General features: G+C 46.2%; 1 non-coding gene across 1 annotated transcript; it reads left to right on the top strand.

Moving 5' to 3' along the window:
• Window positions 1–4,719: 4,719 nt before the first annotated feature.
• On the top strand, window positions 4,720–4,883 carry LOC144599040 (U1 spliceosomal RNA). The gene has a single exon (XR_013547954.1). It is a non-coding gene; the product is annotated as a U1 spliceosomal RNA (small nuclear RNA).
• Window positions 4,884–5,959: the final 1,076 nt, after the last annotated feature.

The following is a 5,959-nucleotide window of genomic DNA, read 5'->3' as shown; positions in this document are numbered from 1 at the left end:
ATTATTATTATTATTATTACTATAAAAGTCTTTTTTTTAAAAATATAACAGTCTGTAACCTTTGTAGTCTGTAGTCTACAATCAAGAAGAAGAATCATGGCAATGTCTTAGGAACTCAGAAATCTTCCCGACTTCTTTTCATCATAACTTCATCTGTATAACTTTGTAAAAGCACTATGAGTCAGGACCGCATGAGTCTCGACACGAAACGCCACCCATTCCTTCTCTCCCGAGATGCTGCCTGACCTGCTGAGTTACTCCAGCATTTTGTGAATAAATCGATTTGTACCAGCATCTGCAGTTATTTTCTTATACAACCATGCAATCGTCTCAGTTATTGAAAGTAGCACCCCCGTTCAGAAGGATTTTTTTCAGAATCTATGAAGATATTGCCTACAATACATGGAATATAAGTAAAATCGCATAAATTTCCATTCATTCAGTCATTTTTATTAAATTCACTGCTTCAACAGATCAGCATCCTCTGGGAATTGTGCATTGCTGCATTATTTTGTTGGTGGTAGAAACAAAGAACTGTAGACCCTGATTAACATGGAGAATAACACAAGGTGCTGGAGCAACTCAGCAGGTCAGGCAGCAACTCTGGAGAACATGAATAGTTAATATTTCAGGTTGAAACCCTTCTTCTCGGCCTTGACCTGAAACATCACCTATCCATGCTCTCCAGAGATGCTGCCAGACCTGCTGAGTTACCCCAACACTTTGTGCTATTTTGTTGGTTACCATCTCTGTCTTGCAGAAACATCATTGCTGGTACTTTTATTCTGCTCTGCTGTGGGGGATAAACTCAGGCATGATGGCCACCCATTATTACATCTCTGATGTCAAGTCAAGTCAAGTCAATTTTACTTGTATAGCACATTTAAAAACAACCCACGTTGACCAAAGTGCTGTACATTTGATTAGGTTCCAATAGAAAAAAAATGAAAACATACAGTAGCACGCAAACAGTTCACAGCGCCTCCTCAATGAGCCTCAAACGCTAGGGAGTAGAAATATGTTTTGAGCCTGGACTTAAAGGAGTCGATGGAGGGGGCAGTTCTGATCGGGAGAGGGATGCAGGGATGCAGGGATGTGGCTATTTCTACCTTGAAGTGAGACTGTGAATGGTGTGAGTGGGTATTCAGGTCTGATCATGTCACAGCAGTGGCTGATCCTGACACTGACCAAACTTTCAGATATTACTAGATAGTCATCCACAGAAGGATCATTGGACATCTATTCCCCCTCCCTGATCCAGCAATTTGAGATGCCATTCCAATCGCAGTGTGGGTGAAAATCAAACTTTGGGACCTTATCACCCTGTAGCTCTCAGCTGGCCAGAGCAAGTGGTTGGGTTCTTGTGGGAGATTACAGATATATTTTTATTTTGCTTGAATCTGGTAGCTTGGATTGTCATCCTTCAACTTATGAGATAGGCCGGTTAACCCTTCATGCTTGTCCCACCATTTAATGTCATTAACCTAATCTCTGGAGCCACACCAATTGGCAGAGAAATGGTAGATGGGGTTTAATCCAAGCACGGGTGTGGTGCTAAACTTTGGGAGGTCGAATGTAGAGGGGTAAATATACAATTTTATTTCGGAGTCACGTGAGTGACTACGTGAAGACCCCGTCCAGCACGCGTGCGCGACATTAGCGTCAAACTAAAAAGTCGGGCCGACAGGTAAGTTCTACCGTGGCCGTAAGTATTTTCTCTCTGGTCTGCTTTAGGTCCCAAGATGACCAAGACCAGAGGAAAGAAATTTGCAGTCGCCCCCGTTCGTTTTCCGTTGAGGAACGTTCTTTGGAGGGGGGGCAAGAGGCGGCACAACTACCGAGCCGAGCCCAGCACCGCTAGTGCAGCCTGAGCAGCGGGCTGGAGGTACCTGCAGCCAGAACCGGGCGGTAGTGTCTGGACGATTCGGACGAAGATGCTACACCGCTACACAGCGGCACTGGCAGCCGCCTAAGCCTAAAACGGCTTATGGAGCAATGCTCCAGCGAGATCTGCTGAGAGCAGCAGCAGACTCGCCAAGGGAGGGCCCAGATCGCCCAGGCACTCCCGCAGTGCCCTTTAGGGGCACTGGCCATTGCCTCACCTTCGTTTGAAGGCAGCATTGGCGACCAGGTCTGGGCTGGTCAAGAAGAGGGGTTGTTGGCTGAAGATGTCCGGAGTACGCAGAGTGTACAGGATCAGGAAGAGCTGCTGGGTGTGGTCAACCGCTACGTGGACATTCCACGAGGGGGTCGGCCTTTAGAGCCGAAACTTGCAGCCAGCATTGACCACCTGTCCTCAAAAACCCTACAAGAACGGGTGGTCAATGAGGCTCTTGAGCTATACACAGCCCCAGAAAATTGTACATCATTAAATGTACCAGCTGTAAACAGCCAAATTTGGGGACATTTGGGGCAGGAACCTGGAGTTGAAGCTCCAGAAAATCCTTAAACTGACTGCAGCGATAACATCATATGCTCGGTCCATTGATGGTGTGGACATTTCCACAAATCAGCAAGATACACTAGCTCTGCTGTGCACCACTCAATACCAAATAAATGGTTTACGGAAATTATCAAGCCTGCCCTCAACCCTAAGTTTGCGGGACTCTGCAAAACACCGGGTTCAGAACCTCCAATTCTGCTTTTTGGAAAGGATCTCCCAAAAAAGGTGAAAGACCTAGAGGAAGAATCCAAGACCTTTGGTCTCGTGAGGGCAGGCTTGGGACCGAGCAGACCTAACAAACCCAGGCGGCAGTACCTCACGGCGTCCACCAGTCATAAACCACCATATGGGACTGGTGAAAGCTCGGGGTCCGCAACCATTCCCCGTAAGCCTTTTAGGCCAGGGCCCAGAGCGGACCCCATGGAAAATGCGCCACCCCCCAACAACAACATCAACGTCAACAGCAGCCCTCTACAGCCCAGCAGACACCTCATCGTCCAGCGAAGAGGCAGAAGAAGAATTAACACCAATCACCATGGAGGTAGGTGGGTCTGGTACCTTTCGGCATATGAGCAGTAGGGACTCTATACTAACAGGGAGGAGATTGCACTTGTTTTTTGCATGCATGGGAAACCATCACCAATGACAAATACATACTAACCTGCATTCATGGCTATAAAATTGACTTTGTTCATGAAAACATTCCGCCAGTTCAGCACATACCCCAAAGGGTATTCACCCTCTCAGTCAAAGACAAACAAGAGGGTCAAGCTGAACTTGTGAGGCTACTAGCAAAAGGTGTCATTGAAAGAACAAAACATGAACCTTTGGAATTTGTGTCTACAGGGTACTTTCTAGCAGGCATTGATTTAAAAGATGCCTACTACTCAGTACCCATACACAAGGAGCACCGTAAATAATTAAAAATTTATCTGGATGAAACAGCTATGTCAATTTAAAGCCTTACCAAATGGACTAACCTCCGCTCCAAGGTTTCACTAGAAGCTTAAAACCCGCCTTGGCATTATTGACAAAACAAAAGCATATAGTCATGGCGTACTTAGATAGGGAAACCTTGGAGACAGCTATTTTGGCAGTAGCAGCCACCAAACGTTTGTTTGAAACTTTGGGGTTTGTCATACATCCAGATAAATCCAATTTTACACCGTCCACTACCATGGACTATCTTGGATTTACGATTGATACTGTTCGCATGGTTGTAACTCTGCCAAAGTGGAAAGCATCACAATTGGCACTATCATGCCACGAACTAATGCATAAACGTCAGCCAACCATACGGCAGGTAGCTAGAGCTATTGGTAAAATGGTAGCAGCTTTTCCAGCTGTACAATTTGGGCCTTTGCACTACCAAAATTTACAAAGAACAAAAGTGCACGAACTAAAGCAAAACTCAGGTCACTTTGACCGAGCATGTATTTAACTGCTGAATCCATTACAGAGTTACAATGGTGGACAAGGAACATTAGCCTCAGTTCCAGTCCCATAATTATCTCCAACCCAGTATTAACCATTCAAACGGATGCCAGTGCCTTGGGCTGGGGAGCAACTAACATGCTATCCAGCACAGGGGGCAGATGGACTAACTCTGAATCATCTTGCCTACAGACACGGGGTATCAACTATTTAGAAATGTTGGGTGCGTTTTATGGTTTAAAAGCATATGCATCTAATACGCATCATGCACATGTCCGGTTGCAATTAGATAATACCACGGTGGTGGCTTATATCAACCACATGTGTGGTATAAAGTCAATATCGTGTGATAAATTGGTCAAAAATACAGTGGCAGACACCAGGTCACGCAAATTTAACGATAACATCAAATGGATGTTAAATCCCAAAATATTTGCCGAAATTACAAAGCAAAATGGCACACCAGATATCGATCTATTTGCATCCAGGCTGAATCACCAGGTACCAACGTATGTCGCTTGGGAACCAGACCCTGAGGCAGCAGCAGTTGATGCATTCACGCTGTATTGGGGGGAAAAATGTTCTTTTATGCTTTTCCTCCCTTCTGCCTCATCAGTCGGGTATTACGGAAGATTCAATTGGATTCCGTCCCCAGCAGTCCGGAATTATTAATCCACCCAGTGTCAGGCATTAGTCACCCGTGCCATGACAGAGTCAATCTCCTGGCTTGCAGATTCTAAAAAGACCTCTACTGGGCCTGGGACTGTCTGAGGACGCCATCAACATGATGACCGCATCCCACCGGGAGTCCACCAGGAGACAATACCTGACCAATATAAGGAATACTTACCTGGCAGGGGAGATACCTTGATCACTCAGGAGGTTTTCCCAGGACAAGGCTATCCCATTGCACTTCGGGTGTGCTGACGCCTGCGATGTCCCCAAATGCGGGATACTCGACTGCAAAATTTGTGGTAGTGGGGGACTGCGTTCGCTCTCTCCCCTCTTAAAATGGGAACGGTATTGCTCCAAAACAGGAACTACCTACACTACAGCGACACCCACCAGTGTTGTGCAATTCCTGGTTGGATTACATCAGGAAGGACTCAGCTACAGCGCCATAAATACAGCCAGGAGTGCGTTGTCAGCTTATTTGGTTCCAGCAGCAGGACAACTGGCTTTGGGGTCCCATCCACTAGGAATCAAAATCATGAGGGGCTTTTTTAATACTAACTCCTCCAGACCAAGGTACACTCAGATCTGGGATGTCAGCATTGTGCTGACGTACCTTAGGGGATGGCCACCGCCCAGGGCACTCACGCTGGAACAACTTACACTGAAATCAGTCATGCTCATGGCACTAGTGTCAGCTTAAAAGGTACAATCCCTCCACCTCCTGAGGCTCGACAGCATGACAGAGTCATTGGACTGTTTCACATTCCATATTCAGGGACTGGTCAAACAAACTAGACCAGGTACCACGCCTCCAGTCATGGAGTTCTGGGCATATTCATCTGAACCACGGCTGTGTGCCAAGACCACCTCGCCAATTACATAGACACAACATACAACTTAAGAGGGAGAGAAAAAGCCTTATGGATAAGCCACAAGAAGCCTCATGGTCAGGTGACGAGCCAAACCATTTCAAGGTGGCTCAAGCAGGTGCTTAAGTCCGCGGGAGTCAATACGAATGTTTACAAATCTCACTCCACCAGGGCTGCATCTACGTCGGCGGCTAGTCAAATGGACGTGCCAATTGACCATACTCTGGCCAGAGCAGGATGGTCCTCGGAAAGAACTTTCCAAAGGTTTTATAATAAACCGCTGGCGCAACCTGCTACATTTGCAGACAGAATTTTAGAGTCTGCAGATAATATTTAATTTGAGCCCTGGGGAGCTCTCTGTTTTTGTTGTCATTAATAAACCTTTTTTGTTCACAAACAGGTTTCTTGATCGCGATAACATACTTCCTCCCTCTAAGGTCTTCAGACAGTGAGTGAAGCATGAGCTGGTACACGGTTCGGAATCACAGAAGCTTTGAAGTCTTCACGTAGTCACTCACGTGACTCCGAAATAAAATAG

Source organism: Rhinoraja longicauda, chromosome 12 (genome assembly GCF_053455715.1).
Source record: "Rhinoraja longicauda isolate Sanriku21f chromosome 12, sRhiLon1.1, whole genome shotgun sequence".
NCBI classification, from domain to species: Eukaryota; Metazoa; Chordata; class Chondrichthyes; order Rajiformes; family Arhynchobatidae; genus Rhinoraja; species Rhinoraja longicauda.
This window is presented reverse-complemented; position numbering and strand designations above follow the sequence as displayed.